Source organism: Protopterus annectens, chromosome 6.part0, assembly GCF_019279795.1.
Source record: "Protopterus annectens isolate FY-2018-M chromosome 6.part0, PAN1.0, whole genome shotgun sequence".
In the NCBI taxonomy this organism is placed as follows: domain Eukaryota; kingdom Metazoa; phylum Chordata; order Ceratodontiformes; family Protopteridae; genus Protopterus; species Protopterus annectens.
Window position 1 is genome coordinate 226,720,081 of NC_056737.1, and position 19,344 is coordinate 226,739,424.

A 19,344-nucleotide genomic window follows, 5' to 3' on the forward strand; every position below is an offset into this window, starting at 1 on the left:
GCTGGCCGATGCTCTACTCACACTACATGTCCTAGCACAGATATTGCACAGTCAAGCAGCAACAATGTCTCACCCCACTGTCTATCCATGACATTGGCAAGATGACTTATGGCATCACAAATGCCATGGAGGTCATCATGCATGACAGGTAGTGCTGCATTCATGACTCTAAGCATCTGTCTGGTGTTGCTGCCGTACACGCCTGTGCCTCCATGATGGACTGTAACATGTGTCTGATGACACCTGCTGTGGCACTTGTTATAGGGGCTTAATGGTTGGTAGTCCTCCATCGAGCACCCCTGTCCATCTGCCTGTGTGTGACCTCGCCTGGTCTCTGACTATGGCTGGTGTCTACACTCACACTCACTATACTCAACACACTAGCCTATTCCATTCCACCTCTCTTAACTTGTCCATTATCCATGGTTGCTGGAGACTGGGTATGTGTGGGCATACTGACTGTGTGCAGGGATATGGTGGGTGAAAGTGTTATACCAAACAATTGCACAGATTCAGGCACCAACAACCCCACCTGTGCCTCACTATGACCACCATCATCATGGGAGTCCGCTAAGACACTGACAGGTTGTGAGGGGGTGGGACACCAACCCCTGTGTTCACCTGTGAGGGGCAGACAACATATGTGAATTAATACCCTGGATTATTATGTTTGTTGATATACACACACACACACACACACACACACACACACACACACACACACACACACACACACACACACACACACACACACACACACACACACACACACACACACACACACACACACACACACACACACACTCCTGGTACAGTCTGGCACAGCTATGACACCTTTGGGCCCTTCAGGGCAGACCTTATGGTAGTTCTGCCTGTCGCAATCCATCTCTTTTACTGCTACTATATGGCCCACAACAAAGGGTGACAAATCTTACTGTGTGATGGGCCTAGTAGCAGAATGGTAATTTTGGCCAAGACCAAGGCTACTGGAGTGAGCTATACTGCTATACAGTGTCACCAAGTGCATATACACGTACTGTAAGAGTTGACTTACTGCTATACAGACCACACACAAAGACAAGGTGTTAACGATATGTGATGATAACTGATGAAGGAACAGGACTATACACTATCACGGCAATACCTGCACAGTTCAGACTCACAGGGATTCATTTCAGACAACATTGCAGGACAGTCTGCAATACATACAGAAAACATGTAAAGTACTAGGTGCATAGCCTCATAAGATGATACCAGGCCTGGCCCAGACTTTCGCCTATGTCCCTTCAAAGCCAGCACCTGTTTCCCCTGTCCAGGTGGGACACATGTGGGATCCCAGGGGTGTGTCATCCGTTTCCCATGCATTCCTCCAGCTTCTTCTTCAAGAGGGCTATACAGGTACTCTGCTAGACATGGGGAGGGAGTGTATTTTACAGACAGTGTATTGTGTGGGACCCCACATTATCCGGCAACAAGTACTATATATGTCACAGACCAGAAGAGGGCCTTGCATGCATGAAGCATGAGTGGGGTTTGTCTTACAGATATGCAGAAATGCCATCAAGGCTGGTTTGGAAATGGCCTTGTATGCCAGACACAGGTCACCTATGATCAGTCTGTATGAGACTGAGGAAAGGGTCAGGGCTTTTAGTTTACCCCTATAGGATAGGTGTTGCAGACCTTGGATTTGCCTGGTCAGGAACCTCTGTGGTCTCTGAAACTGCTGCATGTGCTTGGAAAGGTACATGCCAAAGGAGCCATTGTATTTGGTAATGCATCTGATAAGGGTGGAATACAGGGATGTTATGGCTTCCTGGTTCCTGGATGACATACCTGTATTTGTGAGGTGGGCCATGTAGACAGCCTTCCATACAATGGTACCCACATGATGCGGAACTGTCAGGTTGCTACCAACCTTTGTGCACAAGTTGCCTCACACCTGATTGCATGCTCAATACATTATTACTGTCATAATTAGTGTGGATGACATCTGCCAGAGCAGGGAGAATGATGCATCTCCTGGCATTCATTTAGCAACAATATTTCTTGCACTAGTCATTAATTGGGTGAGGGCCTCTTGGGGGATGCTAACATCAGTAGGGGAATGTTAGACATTGGTCAGCTTGCAAGCATCTGCAAACCTGGTCAGCCGCAGACCACTGCTTTTGTCCTGTACCTCAGATACGTATATCTCAAACAGAAGAGGTCCTCAGACCGATCCTTGGGGTACATCACTTTGGAAGAGTCTGCTACTAGAGGTGGGTTTCACTACTTGACCAAGTAGGTACTATCACTGAGCCAGTTAGCTACCCATCTGGTAACATACAAGTTGATGCCTAGCTGTGTAAGAGTATGTATCCTGCTTGCCTGGGGATTATTTGAGAGAATAGGGCTAGGTGAAGGTAGACATTGCTCACCATCTTCCCCTCATCCTGGTGTTTGTTGACCACTTCAGAGAAGTCAGGCAGATTTAACAGGCCTGATCTCCCTTTGACAATGCCACACTGTGTGGGCTCAGGCATTTTGAGGTTGCCAATGTCCACGTTCATAATGTCTTTGATATTGCCTTCCATGCCCTTGCAGAGCAGGCTAGTTAGACTGATGTACATATGATTGGCTGGGTCGGTGGATTGCTCCACCTTCATGTATAGGGATGACAGGGGCTGTCCTCTGTGCAGATGGGATGACACCAGTGCTTAGGCCTTGGTTTACTACAGTGCGTAATGGATCTGAGAACTCAATCATGCCTGAGTTCATGTAGGATACAGCCAGGGATGGTGTCAGGCCTATTAAGACTTTTGTGTGTTGCCTTTGAGAGGGATATTATGGGCCTGCGTCCTGATGATGATGGGAGGGGGACAGGTGCTGTACATGCATATGTGTACTAATGGGGGGACAGGGGGGTGATGTTTACACTTCACCTGTCTGCAGCAGGTTGCCTATATCTATGCCGTATGTGTATGTGGTGTTATTGACCACCACTACAGACCAGATTTGTGTGTTGCCTCTGGGATTGCAGACATATGTGTGGAAGGCCTAGTTATTGGCCTTGGTGGATGTGTTCAATTTGCACTCAAAGATAGCCTTAGGGTAATTCACCTGTGACCTTATTTGCTTGTGCAGACCAAGATGGCATTGCTTCCAATAAGGCACTTGTTCCTTCTTGGCCCTGTCCCACAATTATTTCCACCTATTATGGTATTTGTGTATTGCTGCTGTCCACCATGGACATTTACCCTACCTTGATGGAGATAATATTTTCCTGTCAGGTATTGCTGAGTCCATATAGCTATGTAGGTGCTCACATAGTATTGTGGTGTGGGCTTGGACATTATGCTAGTTCCAACTAATGGGACATTGGCTGTAAAGCTACTTCTACCTTCTCTGAGATTTATAGTAATTTGTGCATAGTTAATTTTGTTTGACCCTGACAAGGATGGTGGCAGGGGAGATGGTGACCTGAACAGTAATGGCTATGTGGTCAGATCTACCAAGGAGGATGACACTGTAGAAGTGCTACATTGGCTACTCATGTTGGTTAGGACCAGGTACAGGATATTTCCACCTGTCGTAGGAGTGTTGACAGGCTTATCCACTGCATTGCCATTGACAAATCTGAGGAATCTCTGTGCATTCATGTTCAAGTGGAATAGGTCATGCACAACATGGCTGGGTAGTTGAAGTCACCCAAGGGCAGGGTAGATGATTGAATCCTGACAGATTCCAGCAAGTCCCAAAAGGTGTGATGGGTGTCCAGAGTCATAGTTGGAGGCCTGTAGCTAGCTATGATTTGACTAGGCATTTTGTCAACTAACTGCACTCGGGATGTCTCCTGTCCATCATACTGTTTGGTCAGCCTGGAGGCGTGTATGTGTATGATAATGTTTAACACTCCACCTCCTGTGGCTTTGCAGCCCTTCATTTGGGGTCTAAACATATGATGGGATGAGTAACCTGGCAAGGTTAGTGTGCTCTCCACAGCTACAAAGCAAGTGTCAGTGACTGCACATATGTCGGCATCCTACAGGACAAAGTATGCTTGCACTGACATGGGTTTCATGCTAAGACACCTAGCTCCTGTTAGAGCAAGACATCTGCACAACGGCACACATCACTGGTGGGCAAAGACTGGAAAATAGTGTCATTTTATGAATCTAGTTGAAACGCACTTAGTTGCCAGCAAAGATGGTGTCACTTTCACAGGTCTACTCCACAGGATATGACATCTGACAATCAAATGTATGCTTTTATGTTATGACTTCAGTCTTTAATGGGTTGTCAGTGATGTGCCAAACAGTACACAACGTTATGAGTCATTGACTACAAATATGATGCAAACATGTGGTCAGTCTGAAAAACTCTGGACAGTTGTCAGGTATGGGCTCAGTATATAACATACAGTTCAACACACACTTCTCCACCTGTTGTGTACTATGCACATACCCTATATAAGTCTCTTATATTTGTAAGACAAGCATATGTATCATAGTAGCATTCACAAGTGACATATGACTATTTACAACATCATAGGTAGCTGGCCTAGCAGTGTCACACTCAGTACAGGACAACAGACACTCCAGTAGTAGTCATACATGAGCTGACCTTTACTGGGGTGACTCAGGGGCCAGAGATGTGATCCATGTCACTGCAGACAGGGCAAGCAGGAATGGCCATAAGTGCCAGACAGCAGCATGTGAGTCCAGCAGGTTTTGTTGCGACCTATTGTTTAACTTCCTATTTCAGATTATTGCATCCCCCTTCTGCATTCCATTACAAGCTTTCATGATTGACATATACGTTATAGTGCTAAAGAGTTTCCTCAAAATAATGCAAATGGTTAGGTTTGTGCAGTCACAGTCTGTCTTTGTGCAAATGGGCTCAGACCTGTGTTGCATAGGCAGCAGCTTGCCCTTTGCAGGTAATGCTCATGAGCAGGTGATGGCCTGTGCACTAATAGGTGTCTCCCACTTGCTACTTGCATCCAGAGCAGCTGTGTTGTCTTTCCATTAGCCAATGCCATAGCAATACAGTGCTATAATTAAGTCCTTCATGTGGGTCTTGCCTCTTTTCCTTGTCTGTGTGTAGGGCATTATGGAGGTGTGGGGGGCTACAGCTTCACAAACAGTAGGTGGAAATACCTCTCAGGACAAGACATGTGGAGACAGCCCAACAACATGGGGGACAAAGCACCAGAATTGGTTACAGATTGTAAGTAAGTACTGCTGTTATACACATAGAGGATTGCTATATTAACAGGGTTTGTCTGGACATGCATTTTCTGCGTGACTTGACGTCTGACAGTGATATGTCTCTGACATACCTCTCAACTGTCCAGATGTCCACAGACTGCCTAGAGGTTTGTCTGCTATGTTTGGTCTGTTCCTCAGACAATTTCTGTTTTTAAAAAATCAGTAGGATAATGTGAGGATTGTAGTCAGTAAATGGTGACATCCATTAGTGTTTCAGACATCATATACTTCAGGGATGTTATGTTACAACAAACACTGTAACACCAGCAACTGTTTCAGTTTGTAACACCATTATGTGAGATATGTCCCTCTTTTTGGCCCCCTGTCCCCAAGTATGTTATGCTTTGTCGAGATGTCTTGCAGAAAGAGGTTCAGAGGTATGGTATATCATTATTTAGTGACTGCACTCCTGATATCATCCCAGTAACTTAGCAGACTCCTGGAAGTGGTATGCGGCAGTGGCCATAAATATGGTCCCACACCATGGACATTCTGTGGAAATCTGTACAGTTTCTGGCCATTGTTAACAGATTGCCAAGAGTGTGCAGCAGTGTTGTGTGTAAATGTCTGTTGGGCTGAGTAGGGAGAGTAGCATATATGAGTGCCACAGATCCTTTTCTATCTGACTGTGCATGCTGCTACAGTTGCTGGTGGTCCATTAGGTGTATATGTTTGTAGGAGCAGACTAAAAAATGTCCTGTAACACCTGAGGATTCTCAGTAGACTATGAGTTGGGCCAGTATATGTCAGTGTAGTGTGTGACTGACAATCAGGATATGTTTGTTCAAACAGTCGTTCTATTCTAGAGTTCATTTGGGGTACTGGTATGTTGCTGTGACTGCGGTGCAAATGGTTGTGGGTGGACAATTTCTCACCAATGTCTGCTTTTCCCTACAGTTCCATCCCTGTAGTGCATGATATATTTGGAGATACATGGGTAATTCTCCAGAGCTGATTTGGTGTAGTGTCGTGTTGGTCTTACTGTGGTTCAGAAGGTGCTGTTGAAATGGTTGGCTGCTCTCATTGTTTTTTCTCTTCTGTTACATGACTACAGTCATACCCCTCCACTGTCCAGATGCCTAGACACTGTCCAGATGCGTGACTCATATGTTTGGTCTGTTCCCCATAACAGTTGTGGGTTTCTGACAAATCACTGGGATGATGTGAGCATTGACATTAGTAAATGATGACAGTCATTTGTGTTTCAAACCTGGAATCTATCAGGAAATATATGTTAAATCAAACCATGCTACCTTTGCAGACTTCTAAGTGTATAACAGCCATATTTCAAAGATGTCACTATTGTTTGCCCTTTATCCCCCCCCCTTTGTCAGGCTTTTTTGCAGATGTCTTGCAGTGTAAAAACTTTGCAAAGTTCTATAGCTTAGATGGTGTAGAGTTATGTCACTGTGATTGTAATGCACATGGTCCTGGGTTCAACACTTGGCAGTGATGACTTTTTTTCACTCATGTTAAATGACCATAATTCATGATATGTTTGTAAAAGCATTACATTTCCTCACAGCTCAGATGGTGTAGTGGTATGTTGCTGTGATTATAATGCACCGCATCCTGCTTTTGAGACTTAGCAGTGCTGGTTATTTTGTTGCTAGGCAGAACAAGGGCTGATGGAGACAGAGTGATTAAAACAGTTTTAAGCGGGTTTTACACAATGTTTTGTGCCAAGCTAAGCGATGCTAACAGATGGTTAAGCCCTTTTAGCTTCACTTAGCACCTCTTACTCCTACTTACACCCACACTAATTGTAATTAGAAAAAAGAAAAAGGGTGATAGGAAAGTGGTGAAATGGGGGCAAGCAGGGGGTAGAATATTAGGAAAACCAGCTAGGAATGCGCAGGATGGGTGTAGGAAAGGACCATAGCTCTACATTTCTTCTGCAGCAACAGCTGTGAATAATGTGTATAATTTGGGATTTACAGCCTCACACCCCACAGGGAGAGGTGTTGGCACAGACATTTGTAGAATAATTTATGGGTAAATTGAATAATTTCATTGTACATGGAAGTGAAATGTAGAGCTATTTATGGGGCAATGATTTTTTGTGGGACAGATGCTCCCCTTTTTTTAGGTGAGAGTGGGATGTTGGGGAAGGGCTGTAGGTATGGTTGGGGAGGTAGGTTGGGTAGGATAGGTAGCATTTTCAGACAGACAAAACACACCAGACAGCAGAGAGGGGTGGTATATTACACATGATGGGGTAAACACTTTGAATGGGGAGGGTGGTTGGGAATCAGAGGCCCATGAGCCCCCAAATGGATACAGTGGGACTGAGGTCCCCACCCCTGGGCAGTCACCACTGCACATTCACGACCCCAAAGGTGGCTGTTCTGGGGGCTGGACATGAGGGGCAGTCTGCCTCTCGAGGTGTGCCAGGCAGCCCTCCATCTGGCCCAGCTTCCCACCCAACTAGCAGCAGAAGATGCTGTGCACCATACCCAAGAACATTCTGTGGGTGATGGGCTCCTTTCCATGCCCAGGGGAGAACAGGCCCCATCCCCTGAGGTGGCTGCAACTGAAGGTGGTACAGGACCAGAGGAGGCGGATGTTCTGGGTTGGGTCCCAGACATGCTGGGGCCTGGTGCCATGGCCAGATGGGGTGGGACAGGTGGATCTGCCAGGATCTGCCTTCCCAAATGTGCCATGGTGTTGTAGTTTTCCAAGATATATTGGTTAGGCATTTACAACACATTTCAAAATTAGTTAAAACAGCATGAGTGGGTGTTCCCATTAACCCAAACCAACAGATCTGAAACAGTTGCATGGGAAACAGGACACATACATAAATGGAACGACAGTAAGCATTTTAACAGCATGTAAGTTACACTGATGTCAACAGGGCACCAATAATGGTATTTGAACAAGGTATGTTAATATGCAACCAATGAAATATATGAACAATAATAGAACACATGTCCCAACAATAGGTTTTAAGAACAACATACCCGTAGTATATGAATAATAATTATCGATGCAGATGAAGGGTGGGGTGAGAGAATAAAAAGTCCATTAGCAAATGTATCGGCTTTTATTTTTCACAGCAGTACTGCTCAGTACTCTACAGGTCTGCCTTCACTTTACATCTACCTATGGCTCATAGCTTCTGTGGCACATACATACCTGTTAAACTGTCAACCTGTAATGGTATGGGGCAGACCAGGTGAACTGTGGCTACTTTACTGGAGGAGCCTTGTACATGCCAGACTTACATACTTGACAAAGAAGGGGATACCCTGCAATGATCTTGTGTGAGTCTGCTACTAGCATAGCTCACCTGGATTCCTACCTGTGTCCAAGGTGATTGGCAGCAGTGACCACTAGCCGTGACAGTGTGACACTTGAGACACATGTATCTGGAAGAGGATATAGTGTATGTACCTATCCTGCTGTCATTTGCAGGCATGGGGTTGGGCAGTGGGACAGTTGTACATGGTGTATTGTTATACCCTTCAAACAGCAACAACAAACATTTCATTACCTATAAGACCTGTGGATAAAATATCACTATCTGACTGTTTCTATAGATATTCAAGATTTCTTGAGTGTATATATGCACATATCTCAGTTCCACTCCCTGGATTCAAACTGTGTCAGGGTGTGCTAAAATGAACTACAAGGCTGTTTCTCATCACACTGCACTACTGGGGAACTGCTGCCTTTTGTCTGACTGTTTTCTGCCTAATAGTCTGTGGGTTAGACAGTCTGGCCTTGTAATCCTGAGATTCATGCATGACAAATAGTTAGTGTACTGTGTAGTAATCCTTTGAAATTACACGATCTAGAAAGCAAAGGTTAACACAAGGCACTGCAGCAGGGGACACACTATAATACATCTGATATTAGTATTTACGGTTTGGATCTTAGTTCATAATATATGTCATATTTCATGCATATCTTGATTTACAGCTCCACAAACTACTGTTTTGCATATTAGCTGATTCTCATAACAGCCTCTGTTAATTCATGCTGTCAAAGCCATATTTTCTGTGCAGAACCTGTACACATTCTATTTCTATAACAACATACCAGAATAAACTCAACAGTTGGTGGTTTAAGTTTCATTGTACTTATATGACATAGTGCTCTACTACTGCATATGCTGTAGATGACTATTAGTCTGTCAAATGTTTCTTTAATCGTTAGATACAGAATACAGTAAACAATTTACTCCTTCTTATTTATTTCACTACATACTTCAAGGTAGATCTGTACTCCCTAGCCTGTTGGTAAAGCCTTGTCAGTCTGTCTGCATGGGCCTCAGCATTGCTAGCCCTCTCTGCTGCAGCTGTAGGGGGAGAAAACAAACAAACATTATGCATACCTGTCTATCACATGCTCAGGCTAGAATTTGGTACAGCTACATCTGGGATACTTACAAATTGCTGGAGCATGGTTGTCCCGAGTGTTTTGGATACATTGGGCCAAGAGCACCCCCTTCCTCTGCTTTAGGTTGGCATAGTGATGCCATACCTGCTCACCAGTTCAGCAGATGCCAGTGGCACTGGTGAGATTGCATGCCAGACCGTCCCAGGCCTCCGCTTCATACTGTGAGCCCTGGTACGTGCCCTGTAGCAGTCTGTCATCATGGTTTGCTACAAGAGCTCAAGCATGACTCTGGACTCCAAAATGTCCCAACACTGCACCCAAAAGTGCGAGCCCTCACCAACACCTGACATAGTTCCTATTCAGAGCAAGCTACAACAGATTCTGGCTGTATTCCCACCTGTGCCATTTAAATATGGCTATATTCCCACCCTTTGCCATCATTGGACCAGTTTGAAAATGCTAAGCTCAGCTAAGCAGTGCGCAAATCCACTAAGTTGAGTTGAACAGTGCTTAAAGGGGTAATTGCTGAGCAATGCTTAAGAGTGTGCAAATCTGGTTAGCTGAGCTGAATGTGTCTTAGCATTCGCATTTAAACATAGCTGAGCACTACTTACCATTGCTCACTTTTCATTTAAAAAATATCAGAATAATGACTTAATCATTGCTGACTTATTAGTAAGTGTATATGATTAACTTTACATGACGTCCCTCTCTGTGCTTTCGTTACATTACCATGGGGTGTGACTATACTGTACAGGACACTTGTGTATACATGGGTGATTTCATATGTTAAATGCACTCACACTTACATTTTAGAACAGTTACATTACCCTTGTTGAGAAATATCAAATACTGCATAATTTAAAATAAAAATAATTTTAACTCTGCTTTCCCATGTAAAAATAAAGTGCTTGCTTTTGTACTCGAACCATGAACACCTGCATGCAAAGCCAGGACTCTAACCACTACACTATCTTGGCATTAGAACTTTAGCTGTTTAGTTTTACTTATTTCCTATGGGATGCTTAAGCAATTCTGAGCAGAGGGTCATAGCGCTCATACCTGCTCAGCTATGCTTAAATATATATTAGAATGGTAAAAAAAAGAGATTTAATAAACCCACTTTATTTACATGTATCTATACTTCTTGTTAGCCACAGTAAGGGAAATTGTAAAGGGACACATAGGGACAGATTTTAATTATTGCTTTTACAAACTTAGGCAGTGTGACTGTGGTATTCTAGCAAATCATTTGCAAATCACTTGGGGTTTAAGTCAAAACATACTGACAGGCATTTGGGTTTTAGACTTCATACCCTTCAGGAAATTTGTGCTAATGCAAACCTTTTGTTCTATCAACTTTCCAAGTTTGTAAGTGCAATATTTAAAAAGTGTCCATATTTTTGGGCCTTTGTCCCTCCATTATTTATGGCTTTATATAGCTTTCTTGCTCTAGGAGGTTAAAAGGTATGTGAGGCAGGCATCTGGGAATTCTGCAGAAACCTGTACAGTTGAGGTGTATGGCTGTACAGTACTTTGACAATGCAGGGTGTGTGTGACAGACCTGTCACACACCCCCTGCATTGCTTCATATCCGGACTTCCTACTTTCAGTCTGCGGACACTGAAAGTGCATGTAAAGTGCCGTATGGCACTTTGACAATGCAAGGGGTGTATGACGGAACCTGTCACACACCCACTGCATTGATATTTTTGCTCCCCTATTTCAGTGTCCGTGGACACTGTTTTACTAATTTTATTTGATGTCAGAGTCTGCGGACACTGCAATACTTTTACAAAGTGCCATACTGCACTTTCCGAGTGCAGGGGGCATGTTAGACATGCATGCACTACTTAAACACGCCCCCTGCACTCAGTAGTGTTCATGTACATTTAGCCTTAGCAGTAGCACACCTTCATGACTATGCAAGGTGAGCAGCTGTAAAAGTTAAGGGTAAATGGACATGGTTCACTCCGTGCAGGAATAGCACTATTCCTGCACGGAGTTTATTGAATCCCGGGGGTAGTTTATTTTTCAGATTATATCATGTAAGGATTTGCACAATAACATAAATAATAACATCATAATAATAATAACATGAATAACAATGACAGGTCTAAAACCACGATAAGGTGGTTGCAGTAATACGTAAGTACCAAAAAGCTACTTTCAGTACTGGAACTAACACTACAAATTAAAATACAAGTTAAATGTAAAAAATGTAGTGCATAAATGGAAAAATAAAAATGTAATGGAATAAAAACATCCTACATTACAAAAAAAATAGACATAATTACTAATCAGCTTGTCTTACAATTACAGAATGCAAAGCTCATGAGTCTACTGCCACCTGCTGGTCCCAATTAAAATGGCATGACAAGAAAAAAACCCACAGACAATTTGACATAATGAAAAAAAAAAAAAACCAAACAAAAAACATAACATTATATACAGCTTGTGTATCCACACAGTTACTGAGAAAATGTCAAAGATTACCTTAAAAAAAGAGAGATAAAAAAGAAGTCATGAGGATATGTGTGTGTGTGTGTGTGTGTGTGTGTGTGTGTGTGTGTGTGTGTGTGTGTGTGTGTGTGTGTGCGTGTGTGTGTGTGTGTGTGTGTGTGTGTATATATATATATATATATATATATATATATATATATATATATATATATATATAAACATTTTCATTTGAAATGCATATAATAATAATATTATTAATGTTAGTTTAAAATAATATTAATGTTTACAGTGTTAAATAGTATTGATTTTAAGGTTAATTAAAAAAAACTGTTATTAATTAAATTAATTATATTTACAAATTAAAATGTTAAATAAATTAACATTTACATATAAAAAAGTTAAATAATATATCAAATTCCTATGAAAAGAAATCATGATTGAAATATTAAGCAATAAAATGCTTTTATAAAACTTTTAAAACTTTTTTTGTGTAATTGGAGTCAGATAGTCTGGGGGTCAAATCCTCCGGGGTCAAACTGACCACTAACTATTCCCATAGGCAATAAAAGTAAATTTAAATATGAACATGTATACAATTGCACTGTGGTCAAATCATCTGGAGTCAAACTGTCCTGCTTCCTCTCTTCTGTAGTTCTCCCACCTGTTGTTTTGATGTGCTGCCATTCTTCTTCAACTCCACCTAATTCTTCCTTTTCTTGAATGATAGAGCCCTGAGTAATTCCTTGAACTGTTGTACTTTCTCTCTAGTCACCTTCCACATCTTCAGCCTGGTCACTGTTGACCTTAGAGCCTTCTCTGACCATTGCTTACAGATGACTGTGACAACCAATGTTTTATGCTATGGTCCAATTGTTTCACTAGGAATTACTTTGTAGTCACTGATTCTAGCCCTGTGCCCTTTCTTTACTAGGAGGAAGTCCACCTGAGTTGCATGTTGGCCATTCTTGTATGTGATTTTGTGATTGTTTTTCTTTCTGAACCATATGTTGTCTACTGTCAAGCCATTTGCATTTGACAGAATGGCCACTCCTTCTTTATTCCTGTTGCCCCACCCATGTGAACCCATGCAGTCCTTATATGTTGTTCTGTCTGTCCTGATATTTCAATTCACCCATTATCAACACCAATTCCTGTTGTCCTTCTTTATCTAGTAGTTCCTGCAACTATGGTATAAATGCACTCTTTTCCTCACTATCACAACCCTGCTGTGGGGAGGAAGCTGAGATTATGAATACTGCCCTACCATTACACTGGAGTCTTATTGCCATGTGTCTGTCATTAATTCTCATGATATCCTTCACTGCCTTCTGAAGTCTCTCTCTCACCACAATTCCCCCACCATTTCTAGCCTGTCCTCCTCCTGAGTAGTAGGTTCATAGGTTCATACTAGGCTATCTGCCCTAGGGCATTTATAAGCCTAGCCAGAATGTGTTTGGCTTTCGCCACCCATTTTAAATTTATTTTGCTATGCCCTTTTTCGAGGTTAGTATACTGTGCCTCTGTCTAACAGCCTAACCTGGACTGGGATTTTATTCCAGAGTGAAGGGAGCCTCTGGGTTATGAATCTGTCCCTCCAGCATGTCCTATTTATTTCAGTGCTGAGGTTCAAGTCTCTCGAGCGCGTAGCTCGATGGGATTTGGATTTTCTGAGGTGCAGCATGTCTATTAATTCTGGGTTGGACATGGCTTTATACGTCAGGCACAGATCGCCTCTGAACAGGCGGTATGCCACTGAGTAGAGTTGGAGTTTCTTTAACCGGGCAGCATATGGCATCTGTTTGAGCCCTTTGATCCTCTTGGTGAGGTACTTTTGGGGTCTTTCCAGTTGCTGCAGGTATCTGGTAAGGTACATCCCAAAAGGGGCATTGTACTCAATTATGGGCCTGATGAGGGATGAGTAAAGAGGCACGATGACGTCCCCTGATCTAGATGTGAATCCCTTCATGATTAGGTGGGCTATATAAAATGTTTTTCTAACCACTTTGGCCACGTGGTTGTCAAATGAGAGATTGCTATCAACTTGGGTCCCCAGGTCCCTAATTACTTCTTCTGTACTTAATGGATTACCACCTATGTGGTAATTTGTGGGCACTTTGTTTTTGCCAAAGGGAATGACTATACACTTTGTGGCATTTAGCTTGAGGCCATGGCTCTGGCACCAGTTGTCTGTTTCTATGAGGCCCTTTTGGAGGATGCTTATGTCGGCTGGAGAGTCAATTATGGCGCCCAGTTTGCAGTCATCTGCGAACTTGGTCAGCCACAGTCCTTCCGTGTTGGCCTGTACCTCCGAGAAATATATACCGAACAAGAGAGGTCCCAGGACTGAGCCTTGTGGGACACCACTTGTAACTGGTTTGGAGTCTGACATGGCTCCAGCAATTCTAATCATGTGGGTTCTGTCCTTGAGCCAGTTTGCAATCCATCTAGTGACATAGGGGTTTATATTTAAGCTGGTGAGCTTATCTATAATGCTCGAGTGGGGTATTGTATCGAAGGCTTTTGCGAGGTCCAGGTAGGCTGTGTGGACCACCTTCCCCTCGTCAATGGTCTTGGTGACTGTTTCAAAGAAATCAACCAGGTTTAATAGACTCTGGATCCCAAGCCAAGGGTCTTTGCTGGATTGTTCTTCCACCTTGTCTCTTGGATACATAAGCTGCCCAGCCTCCTCTGTACTATCATGCCATCCACTTCCAAGCTCCAGCCTGTCAGTGAACCTACACTGAGTATAGCAATTCTTAGTTCATGTTTAGCAGGTTGATTGATTTTATGTCCAGATTTCTCTCAACAGAGGTTTCCCAGTTAACCCAGGCTGGACAACTGGACACTGGCTGGCCAGTAGCTTATTAACCCAGCTCTGCTGGGCTTTATGGCGGGCACACACTGGCCAATAGGGACATATACACCCCTTCTACCATTAGCATGGGTCCCTGGCTTAGGTTGGAGTAGGCTGGGTCCTCAACCCACTTATCACCAGCAAATACCCTTGCCCATTGGGTGACATTGTTCAACTTGACCAAATCACCTACAGCCATATTTTTACACTGTTGAGTGGCTAGCTCTGACATGATGTACAGTCTGTGATCCATGTTCTCCTATCTAGAGGATACTGTGCACCACAGTACATGCCCAAAGTGGTTGGTCTGTATAACTCTTTCCCCTCTAGGGTACCCTGTAGAATCTGTGCTGCTGCCCACAGCTCCATTCATTGGTTTGTTTCAGATGGAAACACTCAGCATGTTTTTCAGAGGTAGGAAGAACCACACAGAGACTCAAGGAAAACATGCAAACACCAAACTGAAGAGGAAATCAGAATACAATTAAAACATATTGTAATGCAAATTCACCTCAATATACAAAAGTGAAGAAAGCAATAAAACAATGCAAATTACAAACATGTAAGGGAAAACAAACTATGCGATAATTAAAATTATTGGGAAAATTAAGTCTGCCTATACATAGAAGCAGAGAAAATATTATATTAAAGACTCCCATAGACCTTAGTTAAAACATGCAAATAAGAGAGAGTGGAAATAAAACAACAGAGATGTAGTTGAAGCAAATATGTTTTCTTATTTCTTAATTAGGAAATTAGGGAACTACACTGAGTATCTCTCTAATATCCACAATGGGACATATATATATATATATATATATATATATATATATATATATATATATATATATATATATATGTGTGTGTGTGTGTGTGTGTGTGTGTGTGTGTGTGTGTGTGTGTGTATATATATATATATATATATATATATATATATATATATATATATATATATATATATATATATATATATATATATATATATATATATATATATATATATATATATATATATATATATATATATATATACTTCACTGAAATCCCATTTCACTGAAATTCATTTCACTGAGACCAAATCACCTAAAGTTCACAACACTGAAAACTTCATTTCACTGACAGCTTGCAATGTTACATTTCACAAGACAAAATGGGAAACCATAGACAAACTCACAAAACTAAAGCCTACCTCTTTCCACAACTTAAAAACTATTTATCCTCTTAACAGAAACCAGACAATATAAAACCAAACTAAGTGGGGGCTACGCCACCCACAGCCCCCAATGTTGGCAAAATGCATTGTTATCATATGACAGCATGCACCCGAGGCATATCTTTCCCAATATTGTCAAGAGCCAAGTGGGTAGGATATCTAGGGTATGTTCTGAAGATACTTATTGTGATGAGGAACTTTCTAGGCTGAGTGGACATTTTTTGGATAGGGGTTACGAAAGGAACATGGTTAGTAAGGTGGTTAGTAACAATGTATTATATAGGAAGACAAAGAATAGGCCATGGATGCAAGGTCCCGTTATTGGCAGACAAATAGATACAGGATTATGTAGTAGCAGGAAGGAACAACCTAAAATACTTTTAACGTATGGTAGTAATATTAAAGACATATGCAATATAGTTCAGAACAATTGGAACATCCTAAGAAGTGATAATAGTCTTAAGGACATAGTGGCAGAACGTCCCATGTTTAATTATAGGAGAAACAACAATCTCAAGGACCTGTTATGTAAGGAGACATATTTGAATAAGAGACCTACAATAGACATTAGAGCAGGCACATATCCCTGTGGTAACTGCAAGGCTTGTCAATATATTAATAGTGACACTGAATATAAACATCCTGATAAGACACAAACTTTTATATTTAAAGGGAGGGCTACTTGCAGGACAAAACACTTAGTATATATGGCCAATTGTGAACAATGTGAAAGTTTTATGTAGGTATGACAAATAACATGCTGAAGGTTCGGATTTTACAGCATATTAGTAATATTAGAACATGTCAAGCGAGCAATGCTTTATTCAGACATATAGAGATTAATCCTACACACACTTTTAAGTTCAGATGTATTGTAAATATTGCCACTAATGAGAGGGGGGGGGGACATTCAGCACAGAACAGCATTAGCTGAATCCAAGTGGATAGTAGATTTAAGAGCACATAGACCACCTGGTCTTAACGATGTTTTACCAATTAAACCTGCTTTACAAAAAAGGTGGGCTTTTAGGAGTAAGTGATTGGATGATCTGTGTTTTAAATATGGCTGCTTTTGTTACTTTGTATTATGTCTGATGAAGGATTATTCCGAAAGCGCTTACTTTTAAGAAAGGAGATTCTACAAAGAATAATTCAGCGGTGACCTGTACTTTATTTCTCATATTTATCCGGTTTGGTACAACAGGTCTTTAGCATAACTTGTTATTTTTGCTTGTGCTCTACATATTTTTTGGTAACGTTATGCCTGCTGAACATGCTGTAAACAACAAAGATGACAGCACCATCATTTCGTTTGATGCCCTTGGTGGCATTGTTTATGGTAAATCAGGAGGAAAGACAGACACCCTGGGTAACCCGCTCCTTGATTTGGGCTTTGGCGTCCAGAAGGAAGGATTACAAAACAGGAATATACCTGCAGCAGTAGACAGAGCCTTTGAGGATTTATTAAAAGAGTGGAACTACAAGGCAGGTAAAATGCAACGCCTGCAATGGCAGGCATTTCATCTTGAAGCTTGTTTACAATATGGTATTGTCCCCAGGGGTATGAGAGTCCTGTGCATGCCAGCACAGGGCGACAGATACCCAGACTTACTAGCACAGTGGCAGGCTCTCAACCTGCACACTAGTATGGAGTATATGAAGTTATTGATCAAGTTTTTTTCACCAGAATTGGCGGCTTTGAAGCAAGAAGTAACATCATTATTTTCGCGATTACAGACTGATTTTCCAGACAGCAAAAGCAAAGAAAGAATTTCTACTGTTATGCTACAATTATCCAAAGAAGCTGATAAACTTAAAGATGTCAAATTAGGTAAAATCAGGAGGGACCACTCCGATTTTACCCATGGTAATATCTTTGTTTGGCCTAGATTCAAAGAACGAGCAACTGAAACAACTAGACGTCCCTCAGTGATGATGACAACACGTTCGGACGCTATACGAGCTACAGAGACGGGGTCAGCGGTACACACAGAGGCAAGCACAACGTTGGCCATCGATACAGTTGTCAACATACCGACATTGTCCACCTCGTTAAACCAAAATGGAGCCGATACGAGGAGTTCTACTGATAGCCCATTCCGTACTATCAGTAATTTTGGGGAAGTTACGACCAACATGCTTACAGGTAATGGGACAGCTACTACTACCCCCAGCAATAACGATATCCTGGCTTCGCATTCCAACAGTGTTTCTCCAAACAGCGAAACACGTATTCCACAGCCGGAAGAACATATACGGATTCCAGGGGGCCTTTCTAGCTCCACAGTGGTGACAGCAAATGAGAGTATTGACCACAATGATACAGGGGCTCGGCCAAAAACATATGCAGGGGCTCTACATTTTTTGGGGAATCTACCGGCACCGGTGCGGAGGAAAGGAGCAGGCAAGAGGTCCCTAAGCGAGGACAGAAACGCAGACAAGCGTCGGAGGACTCTACATTGACTAACAGTATGTCTGATGGCATTGTATATAATTTATCTCAATATGTGTTGAGTACCGATGAGCTAGAGATTTTAAACAAGGGCTTGACCTTTGTTCCTAGCAATAAGTGTGTATATAGCGATATTATATTTGACTTGATGTTGTTCTGTAGGAGCGTGATGTTAAAATTGATTTTTAATAACCAAACCCATGGAGCCATAGGTCCTAGGACCCCTAGCACATTTGCTCCCAATTTTACACCAACACTTAACTTGTCATGAACGCTTGTGAGAATGACCTTTTCAAATATTTCGAGGAGAGAAGTGCTAATAGATATTATAATCTTACACCGATACAAAGGACTGCTTTGCATGGCCTTATGGACAAGAAAGAAATTGCCATTAAGATGGCTGATAAGGGGGGAGCCATCGTTGTATTAGATACATGTTGGTATGAAAGGAAATTGTTAGACACACTGACTTTAGATGGAGCATATGTACCCATCAACCCTTTACAAGTTAGAATGATTATAGATAATGTACATAGTCAGTTAAACAATTTATTAGAGAGGGGGTTGTTAGAACATGAAGTCTATGAGTTCCTCAAGGTAGATAAACCAGTTACGCCTGTATTCAAGGCCATGCCCAAAATACATAAATCATTGACAGACCCACCACTCAGACCCATTGTTTCGGGGAGAGGGTGGGTCACGGAGAATATTTCTATATGGTTGGAGTTTATACTTAAACCATATTTAGAACAGATAGATAACATTCTAA

The 19,344-nt window shown here is 42.0% G+C and overlaps 1 protein-coding gene across 1 annotated transcript in view; it reads right to left on the reverse strand.

The window, feature by feature from the left end:
- Nucleotides 1-19,344, reverse strand: part of LOC122803806 (extracellular calcium-sensing receptor-like) — a 284,562-nt gene that overhangs the window by 123,957 nt on the left and 141,261 nt on the right. The window lies entirely within an intron of this gene.